Source organism: Tamandua tetradactyla, unplaced genomic scaffold (assembly GCF_023851605.1).
Source record: "Tamandua tetradactyla isolate mTamTet1 unplaced genomic scaffold, mTamTet1.pri URTXT_11a, whole genome shotgun sequence".
In the NCBI taxonomy this organism is placed as follows: domain Eukaryota; kingdom Metazoa; phylum Chordata; class Mammalia; order Pilosa; family Myrmecophagidae; genus Tamandua; species Tamandua tetradactyla.
This window is the reverse complement of record NW_027518260.1, coordinates 582159-594002: the sequence shown is the minus strand read 5'-3', so window position 1 is coordinate 594002 and position 11844 is coordinate 582159.

The following is an 11844-nucleotide window of genomic DNA, read 5'->3' as shown; positions in this document are numbered from 1 at the left end:
TGGGTGGGTCACATCTCAATTGAAACAACCTAATCAAAACATCCCACCAAAAATTGGTCTCCATCACAGGAATGGAATAAACCATTATTGTCTTCTCTGGGTTATATGGAAGCTTCAAGCCATCTCAATGCCATAAGTTACAAGTGCATAAAAAGTAATGATGAAGCTATGGATCTAGATGCCCAATGTATAAAGATGCCCAATGTATCTAGATCCATAGTTTCATCATTAATCTTGACTTGATTTATTAAAATATTTTCAATTGCAAACTTCTTTATATGCCAGTTCCATTCAGAATTTTCCCTGAATCCTATGAATTTCTGGTATATTGCATTCTGGAAATTTTATGTGTGAACCATATGTGGTTCAACATATGAAAATCATTTGTCTCATGCCATATTAATAGAATATAGAGGGAAAATTGCATGATCACCTCAATTGACTCATAAATGTATTTTTCAAAATCAAACACCTGTTCTTCAGGGACACAAAATAAAGGAAATAAGTTTCTTTAAAATAATAAAGAAAATATATTTAAAATGCACAGTTAACGTTATACTTGATTGAAGACTGAAAACTCGCTCCACATTGTAATGGAAATTCTAGCCAGGGCACTAAGGAAAAATAATAAAAGAACTGTGGCATCCAAATAGGAAGTGAAAAAAATAAACTTTCTTTTCTTTGCAGATTCCAATGGTTCTATATGTATATATACAAAAAAGCACTACAATAAAGCTCCTAGAGGTAACAAATGAATTAAAAACTGGTAGGCTATAAGACCATCAAACAAAAATGTTGCCATACACCAGTAATGAACAATCTGAACAGAAAATCAAGAAAACAATGCATTTAAAATAGTATCAGAAAGAAAAATACATTTAGGAATAAATTTAACATAGAATATATGCACTTGTATCCAGACAACTATAAAATGTTTTTTAAGAAATTAAAGAAGAGCTGAATAAATGGAATGACATTTCACATACATGGACAGGAAAGCAACATTTGCTATGTTGTCAATTCTGCCTACAGAAATTGTCAGGGATAATGAAAAGGAAGACTAGGAAGAGGGAGAAACAGAAAGAGCAAAGGAAAAGAGTGAACAAAGCAAGGAAGAAAATCAGTGAGCCAAAGAAAATAGTTTACAGAAATCAAAGGAGAAAGGAAAAAATGGTGAAGAGTTAGAGAGATGCAAGTGGTGGAGCATCTGAAAGAAGTGAGAAGAGACTAGAGAAAGAGAGAAATGAAAAAATATACAGAAGAAAAGAAAACATGGAAAGGGTGAAAGGAGAGGAAATGAATATTAAGGGAAGCAACGAAAAATAGAAATTGGAAAATGAGGGTAGAGAATACGGTAGAGAAAGAATGAGATAGAATAGCATTTGGGAGCAGTGCAAAGAAAGGGTTGAAACGGAGGAATAGAAAGACAAGGAAATACAAAGATAGAGAAATGAAAAATGAAACAGGGAGAATCTATTATTTTTTACAAAGGAGACAGGGAAAGAAGCAAAATATTTTAAAGGAAGCTTGTTCATTGTTTATATTCTAATAAATGTATATATCTCATGAAGTTTTGCTTTAAACTATTTTCCCTGAGTCCTATGTATTTTGTTTCATATTGTAGTTAAGAATATGTTTTAATGTCTCTGAATACATGTTGCTTACCCTATAGATAGTTCAAATATGGGCTGTTTAATTTCTGAAGATTTGAAGATTTTCTTTTCATTCTTTTTTACTGATTTGTAGTCTAAAAAATACACTCTGAAAGACTTCATACTATTGGAATATGTTTTGATTATGGCCAATCGTGATTAATTTCACAGTTATTGAAATAGATGTATACACTTGAAAAAAATATGGTTTCTCTCATATTGGGAAAAGGGATGTCAACAAGTCCATTGGGTGAAATTTGCTAATGAAATTTGTTTTGGTGTGCTAATGCTGATTAAATATAATATACCAGAAATAGGTTGGCTTTTAGCAATGGGAATTTATCAGCTTACAAGTTTATAATTTTAAGGCTTTTAAAATGTCTAATTTAAGGCACTAACAGGACAATATTTTCTCTCTCCAAAATGGCTACCATTGATAATCAGCTCTGCTGTCAAAAGGCAAGACACTTGGTGACCTCTGCTGGTCTCTCACTTCTCCCATATTTCATTGCTTCCAGCTTCTGGCTGTCATGGCCTCTTTCCTGTTTTCCATGCACCCTCTCTTTTAGATTCTATCTCTCTTAGCTTATCTGGGGCCTTTTTATTCCATCAGCTTCTGCATTTATTCATTGGTAAAGGACTCCAGTAAGAGACTTAAGACCCACCTGGGGGTAGGTGGGGCAAGATGGCTGCATAGTGAGTGTGGAATTTAGTTCTTCATCCAGAGTAACTAGTTAATAGTCAGGAACTATACTGAACAACTGCTGGGGGGAGCACCAGTGACTGGGGCTACATGGTAATCCAGTCTGAAACAGATGGAATGGCTGAGAACCCACACAGAACTGTAAGTTGCCCAAGTTTAGGAGGCTTGTACACCACCTCTTGGGCATGGGAGGCTGGTTTCCCAAGGGGAAAGGAAACAGACTTTTAGTAGCAAAGAAATGAGCTCAACCAATCTCCAATTGTGGAATTAATTAACAAATTCTGTCTACATAAAGCATGCTCTAAGGAAATAAAAAAAAAGAGTAAGCACTAAAGGAACCAGGAGTTTGTGCTCCAGCAGAGAGGGCACAGGGTTAATGGGGAAAAAAATTTTTTAAATCAGAGGCTTCTTGTGTTGGATGGCACAAAATTCTGGAAAGGGAGGTGAGCCCCAAGAAAAGGGAACAAATTGAGCCTGGAGACATATAGATCAACATACCAACTCCAGCTCTTGATTAGCAAAACTGGGGAACAGGGGTCAAATTCTGAAAAGAATTTCTTTTTCTTTTGTTCCTTTTAAGTTCTTAACAGCTCATTAGAGAGACCTGTGAGCACTCTTAGGCTCCAGCACTGCCACAGGCAAAGGCAGAATTAAGGGATATCTGAGAGACAAAGTAAATAGGTGGAAGAGGCAATACCCTAACACGCATATCATCCCCAAAGAAAAGAGGCAGGAAACTATTCAAGAAATGGCTCTCTTTCATTGACTTCAGGTCCCAGGGGATGGCAAACAGAATCAGTCAAAACCCACTTCCTGCCTCAGCCTGGGTCTCAACCATGCCCTCTGGAAGGAAGAGGCTGTTGAAATTAAGGTACCGCATCACTTTACACTGATGGGAAGCTGCAGGAAGCTAAGTGCCACATGCTGGATAGGAAAGAAAAAGCATGACATCTAGAGGCTTCATGGGAAATCTGGCAACCTGCTGTGTCTCACCCTCAAGGAAACTTGATACCAATGATCCTCTACATCTGAGACATGGGTCAGAAATGGAAAATATGAGCAGAGTCTCAGGAAATTGAATGATGAAATGAAGTGCATGAATATATATGTTATGGATGTCACAGGAGAAGAGAAGGAAAAAGGAGAAGAAAAACTAATGGAGGCTATAACCATTGAAATATTCACATGTCTTATGAAAGACATAAAAAGACAGATCCAAGAAGTGCAGCATACCCCAAACAGAATAAATCCAAATAGATTTACCCCAAGACACTTACTAATCAGACTCTCAAATGTCAAAGACAAAGAGGGAATTTTGAAAACAGCAAAAGGAAAGCAATTTATCACATACAAGGAAATTCAGTAAGATAACGTTGCAGATTTCTCACTGCAAGAAGGCAGTAGTATGATATATTTAATATTCTAAAAGACAAAATAAAAGGCAAAATCCACCAACCAAAATTCTATACCCAGAGAATTTGTCCTTTAAAATGACAGGGAGATTAAAATATTTTCAGACAAATGCTCACTAAGAGAATTTGTGACTAAAAGACCAGATCTAAAGTAATACTAAAGGAAGCAGTACAAGCAGATAAGAAAAGATAGGAGAGAGAGGTCTGGAGAAGAATGTAGAAATGAAGAATACCAGTAAGGTAAAACAGAAAAAAAATAGTATGACATATAAAATACAAAATTGTAAATAAAGTACTAACTTTACAGTAATAACATCAAATGTTAGTGGATTAACTCCTTAATCAAAAGACATAGACTGGAAAAATGGGTGAAAAAAAGGATCCATCTATACATAGTCCATAGAAGACTCATTTTAGAACCAAGGACAAAAACAGATTGAAAGCGAAGGGGTTAGAGAAAGTTATTTTATGAAAAAAAACAATCGTAAAAGAGCTGGGGTAGCTATACTAATATCTGACAAGTCAGACTTCAAATGCAAAATATTTAAAAGAGACAAGGAAAGACATTATATTAATAAAAGGAACAATTCAACACAAACACATAATAATCATAAATATTTATGCACAGAGCCAGAGTGCTCAAAATACATGAAGCAAACCCTGAAGGGAAAGTAGACACATCTACCAAAGTAGGTGGAAATTCTTTGCTCTTATAAATGGATAGAACATTTGGAAAGAGGATCAATAAGGATCCGAGATTTTCAATAATATGTTGAATAAACTAGATTTAACAGATATTTACAGAATATTGCACCCCACAACAGCAAGATATACATTTTTATCAATTGCCAATGGATTATTCTCAAAGATACACCATGTGCACAGTCTTAATGCAAGTCTCAGTAAATTGTAAAAAAATAAAATTATACAAAATATTTTCTCAGACTATAATGAGAAGAAGTTGGAAATCAATACTAGACAGAGGGCCACAAAATTCAGAAATATATGCAGGCCAAACAACAGAGCCTTAAAGTACCAGGGAGTCAAGAAAGAAATTGCAAGAGAAATCAGTAAATACCTTGAGGCAAATCAAAATGAAAGCAAAACATATCAAAATTCATGGAATACAGCAAAGGCTGTAATGAAGAGGAAATTTATTGCCTTAAATGCTTATATTAAAAAGTGAGAAAGAGCAAAATTTGAGGAATTATATTTTCACTTGGAAGAAATAATGAAACTAGTGACCCCAAAGCAAACAAAAGGAAAGAAAAAATGAAGATTAGAGCAGAAATAAATGAAATTGAAAGCATGAAACCCACAAAGGAAATCAAAGAACCAGAAGTTGGTTCTTTAAGAAAATCAATAAAATTGATTGGCCATTAGATAGGCTTATAAAAAAAAGAGGATGCAAATGAATGAAATTAGGAATGGAGGAGAGGATATAAGCACTTACTCCACAGAATAAAAAAGGAAATGAGAGTTTACTATAAGCAATCATATGCTAATAAACTAGACAACAGATGAAAAGGACAATTTCCTAGAATGGCATGAAAAACCTACATAGACTAGAGAAGAAATAGATGACCTAAACAAACCTATCACTAGCAGAGTGATTGACTCAGACATAAAGAAACTCACAAAAAAGAAAAGTCCATGAGCAGATGGACTTACATCTGAATTCTATCAAGCATTTGAGAAAGAATTAGTACCAATCCTGCTCAAACCCTTCCAAAAAAACTGGAGAGGAGGGAAAGCTGCATCATTCATTCTACAAAGCCAATTTCACCCTAATACCAAAGCCATACAAATATACTCCAAGAAAAGAAAATTGAAGACCAATCTCTTTAATGAATACAGATGCAAAAATCCTCAAAGAAATACTTGTAAATTGAATCCAGCAGCACAATAAAAGAATTATACCTCATGATCAAGGGGATTTATTCCAGGTGTGCAAGTCTGGTTCAACACAAGAAAGTCAATTAAAGTAATACAGCATATCAAAAAGTTGAAGTGGAAAAAACACATGAACTCTCAGTTGGTGCAGAAAAGGTATTTGACAAAATTCAACATCCTTTCTTGGTGAAAATACTACAAAGGGTAGGAGTAGAAGGGAACATCCTCAATATGATAAAGGGAATATGTGATAAACCCACAACTAACATCTTTCTCAATGGGGAAAAACTGAATTCTTTCCCTCTAAGGCCAGGAACAAGACAAGGATGCTCACTGTCACCAATGTTATTCAACATTGTGCTTTAAGTTCTAGGTAGAGCAATTAGTTATGAAAATGAAATAAAATTCAACCAAACTGGAAAGGAAGAAGTAAAGCTCTCATTGTTTGAAAGTGACAGGAAACTATATGTCATAAATCCCCCCAAAATCTGTGTAAAACTACTACAAGTAATAAAGGAGTACAACAAAGTGTCAGAGTATGAGATTAACACCCAAAACCAGCAGTGTTTTATACATTAGTTATGAACAATCTGTGGAGGAAATCAAGAAATAGATTGCATTTACAATAGAAACCAAGGGAATCAAATATTAAGGAATAAATTTAATTAAGGGCCCAAAAGAACTATACACAGAAAAGAACAAGAAATTGTTGAAAGAAATCATGGAAGAACTAAAGAAATGGAAGCACATACCATGTTCATGGACTGCAAGACTAAAAATAGTTAAGATGTCAATTCTATGCAAACTGATTCATAGATTCAATGCAATGCCAATTAAAATCCTATCAACTTACTTTGCAGATACAGAAATATATTTGGTAAGTCAGGTTACCATAAATAGGTAAAAATATCTTGAAAAAGAGAATTAATTGAAAAGTCTCACACTACCTCACTTTAACACATATTGCATTAAACAATATGCATTATTACATAAAATAAATATACATTAGTACATAATGCATGGTACTGGCAAAAAAAATACAGCATGGTACTGGCATAAAGATAGATATACTGACCAATGGAATTGAGCTGGAGTTTCAAAAATAGACCATGTCATCTATAGACAATTGATCTTTGACATGGTGGTCAAGTCAACCCACCTGGGACAGAATAACCTCTTCAGTAAATGGTGCTTGGAGAACTGGAAAGCCATATGTAAGAGATTGAAAGAGGATCCATATCTCCTATACTATAATAACATAATAACAAAAATTATTTCAAAATGGATCAAATATCTAAACATCAGAGCTAAGGCCATACAAATTTTGAAAGAAAATATAGGGAAATATCTTATAAATTTTGTGATAGGAGGTGGTTTTCTAGAACTTACACCTAAAGAATGAGCAATGAATATAGAAATAAATAAATAGGAACTCCTCAAAACTAAACAGTTTTGCCTGTAAGAGAAATTGTCAGGATAGTAAAAAAAGGCAGCTTATGCAATGGAAGACAATATTTGGAAATCAAATATCAGATAAGGGTATAATATTGGGAATATACAAAGAGAATTTACATATCAGAAACAAAAAGAACAACAATCCAATTTAAAAAATGGGCAAAAGACATGAACAGATACTTCTTTTCAGAGGAGGAAATACAAATGGCTTTAAGGCACATGCTTTATGCACAATGGTTCTGGTTATTTGGGAAATGCAAATCAAAACCACAATGAGATATCACCTCACGTGCACTAGAATAGCCATAATCAGAAATCAAAAAAAGACATATGCTGGAGACCATGTGGAGGAAGAGGCAGACTTACCTACTCTTAGTAGGAATGTAAAATGTTATAGCCACTCTTGAAGGCAGTTTGGCAGTTCCTCAGGAAACTAAGTATAGAATTTTCATATGATCCAACAAGCCCATTACTAGGTATATATTCAAGGGAACTGAACACTAGAACACCAATGGACAATCTGTACACTGATGTTTATCACAGCATTATTTATGATTACCAAGAGATGGAAACAGCTGAAAGGTCTATCAACTAATGAGTGTCTAAACAAGCTATAGTATGTACACATGTTGGAATATTACACTCCTGTAGGAGAAAATAAAGTCATAAAGCATATACCAATGTGAAGTTAGCTGAAATAAAAGGCACATACTATATGGTCTATAAATAAAAATTAACATTAATGAAGGAACTTTGAAAGTCAAATATGAGAACAGAGGATATCAGGAGATAGAAAGTGGGTAGAGATGGGCATGTGATGCTAAAGGAGTACAGAATGTTCAATAGAATTGATTCTGTAGATCCAGAAGTGGATAGCATGATATTGCCTCATGGCGGCACAGTATTGTAAGTGTACTGAACAATGATGACTGTATGATCTAAAGAGAATGGTTAGGGGAATTTATGACAGGAAAAGGAAAGATAGAAAATAAAGACTTCACCATTTATCTTTGCAAAATGTAAAATGGTCAATGATGGTGATTAAATTGTTCATATATAAAAATATTTTTCCACAAGGGAGAAAAAAATATTATTAACAGTAGAATGTGTTGAAAATTGGATGGTATACAAGAAAAACACAATAAAAATAAGCTAGGGTCTGTAGTTAGCAGTAATATTGTTATATGCTTCCACTTTATGTAACAAAGGCATGATGCCAAAATTAAATGTCAAGAAGTGTGGTTTGGGGGGAGGGGTATAGGATTCTTTGTGGAAGACAATTAAATGCCTGCATATAGAATATGATGGCAAAAGCACGGCTATTTACTTAATTTCAATTGTATGATGTGTGAATAAAACTGTTTAAAAATGAACAGAGAAACAAGTCCTAGAGAAAGTGTGTACGAAGAATATCTATTCATTGTTGATAGGAATGCTGAGATATTAGCTCCTCTAGAGGGGATTATGATGGTACCACAAGAGGTTAGGGGTGGGGTTAACATGTGACCTTGCAACCCCGTTGCTAGGTATATAACTGGAGGAACTGAGAGTAAAGAAATGAAAGGACATTATCATACTGATATTTATGGTGGCAGTGCTCTTGACTCACAATGGAGGGGGTGTTCTAATGTTAAAATGACTGAGGAATGGAATAAGCTCGTTCTTTTTTACAGACAATGAACTACTGAGCAGTTACAAGAAGAAATGAAATTTTGAGGCATACAACAATGTGAATGAACCTTTAAGTCAGTATGTTGAGTGAGATGTCAGGAACAGATAAACAAATGTGCTTTTGGATGAGCTGCAATATACAACCTCAGAGAACTAAACTTGAGCGTGTGAGTTTGGGGTTAGAGACTATTGTAAAAGTTCCTAGATTGCAAGCTTTTACAGCAGTCACACATATTTAGGAGCTATGATGTTATTTCTGAATTCTGAGATGCTGAGCTATTTGTATATGACCTGAGCATCCCCTGAAACTTTGGGTATTTATGTGACACTTGAGACTCAGACTTTGAGCACTGAGTCTTTTAAAGTCAGCGTTATCCCATTCAGCAACTGTTTAAAAAGCTGGAAAATGATACAACTTTCACTAGAGATATGAATGAAGGTGATCTGGACAGAACTAAGGTAAATCAGAATATTGGGTGAGGGATATATGGCCCATATATTCAAAGTTCAACTTCATTGTGAGACCAAGGGGAGAGATATTAATTTGGTGCAAAATTTGTATTTTGGGTAGCACATTATCTCATTTAACTGAGATGGTAATTTTACTTGAACGCTATAATAACATGGAATCTTGAATAGGGCATGAGATCTTATTGGTTTGTTCAGGTCGTGATGTTCTGAAATATCCCTCAGTAATTTGGGCAGAGAATAAAAGAGTCTCCTTGTGGAACTGGGGAGAAAGGAGGAAACATTAAGCATCCCCATCTGGAGAATTCCTGATAGTCTCATAAGCAGGGGAACAACTTATTTGATATGCTGAACTCTCAATCTTGGGGTTTGTCTCTATGAAGACAAGGAAAGGCTGAGCTTAATGATAATTATGACTAGGAGTCACCCCCAGAGAACCTCTTTTGTTGCTCAGATGTGGCCTCTCTCTCTAAGCTAACTTTGCAGGTGAACCCACTGCCCTCCCTCCTATATGGAACATGACTTCCGAGGGTGTAAATCTCCCTGTTAATGTAAGACCTGTCTACTGGGCATGAGACTGCACCTGGCATCACAGGATTGAGAAAGCCTTCATGACCAAAAAAAGGGAAGAGAGAAATGAGACAAAATAATATTTTAGTGGCTGAAAAATTTCAAAAAGAGCTGAGAGGTTATCTTGCCTTTTGTAACTTGGCATTCACTGGAATGATAATTACTATCTACTAACTACAATAGTAGTTTTGGAGCCCAGTGAAGTTAAAGCACAGATAATGAGGAAGTGTAGAGCAAATAACACTCTAAGCTACACATCCAATTTAAAAAGTTACATATATATGAGATAGGTAATTAATATATAAAATACTAGAAAATATTACATAAAATATTAGAAAATCACTAATTTTTATTTCATCATATTGTAATATGAAAATTACAAGTCAAAGGAAAACAATGCCCAAATAATTTTATCTTATTTCTTCAACATGAAGCTGATATGCATTAATATTCTGAAAGCATCCATGATCTCAACGTAAAGTACAAATAGAAAATTGGAGAATATATATTAAACAAATTATAATGGTGTTTAAAAAAACTGACAATATCTATATCAGATTTAATATCTACAAATCAGAAGGGAAACCTAAAATCCATAAAACCAAATGCAATTTAAAATCAAAGTATATGAGTCACCAATTGAATGAATATTAAATTAAAATTATCCATAAGCATTTAACATAATTGGAATTAGCTTTTATAGAAATGAAAATAAAAGCAAACAACAATGATGCAGTAATCACACTTATCAAACTGAAAAATATAAACCTTTCTCAATACAAAATGCAATTAGAATATATGGAAATGAGTACTCCATGGACTGGAGGAAAGGGGTGATTAAGACACATAGCCTTTTCATATTTAAATCTGGAAGATGTAAAGCTACATTAATTTCTCAGAATTTTAAAGTATGAAGTCATATAACAATGATTAAAATCACCTAATTGTTCTGATCATAAAGAAATGTGACAGGGCAGGCCACGGTGACTCAGCAGGCAAGAATGCTTGCCTGCCATGCCAGAGGACCTGGGTTCGATTCCCGGTGCCTGTCTATGTAAAAAAAAAAAAAAAAAGAAATGTGACAGTAATAAGATGTTAAATGACATAAAAGTTCGATTTTGAATTGTCACATGTCTATATACATAGTCCCCAACAAAATACAGAATTCAGCATTTTGATTGTATTTTTCAATTTCCTTTCCTATGTTTGTCCCAGTTTCAATAATGTATTAATAGCATATGTCTAAACTCCATATAGGCTATGTGGAAGAATCTGAAAAGGAACATGACTTTATTATCACTGCAAAAGCTGCCTTCTTTGCTAAGTAGGTTTGGGGCTGCCATCAAACCAAGGCTAGTCCAATCCACCAAAAGCCTGAGCTATCTTCTTCTTGGGAAAGGAATTCAGCCTCTGTCACCCCTGGTATGAATTCTGAACTTCACTGTCATGTTCTGGGTCCTAGGAGTCAGTCTTCCACAGGAAAGAAAGAGGTCACCTAGCAGGCCATGTTGTAGAAGGTCTGATCAACCTTACACAGAGGCCACCTGAGCTAGGTGAGTTCTTAAACCTACTACTTTTCAAGCTTGGAATGTATCTGCTATGGAAGAACATGGACCATTCACTGGTACATGGCCCTAGACAAATGGTGCTCATGGAGAATAGGGGACTTTTTCCAAGTGGCAGAGGTAGTATTGAAGACCAGGATCTGGCACACTTGCTGGGCCCAGTGCAGGTTCTTAACTGTCCATTTGGGTGGGCATTACAATTACTCTCCCACTCACTGCAGTCACCAAAGTACGGTGACTTTTGTTTCTTTTTTTCCCAACATCACCCTGTGGTCCTGAACTAGCAGAGGAAGCATGTGGTTGAGAGACTGACCTGATGAGTTCTCATGGACCCCCACATCCCATGGACCTCACCTTGTGTTTTCTAATGCATCTCATGCTTCGAGGCTAAGCATGCCTATTCAAGATATTGAAAATGGCTTAAGCCCCACAGATGCCCTGGATGAGTATCTGCC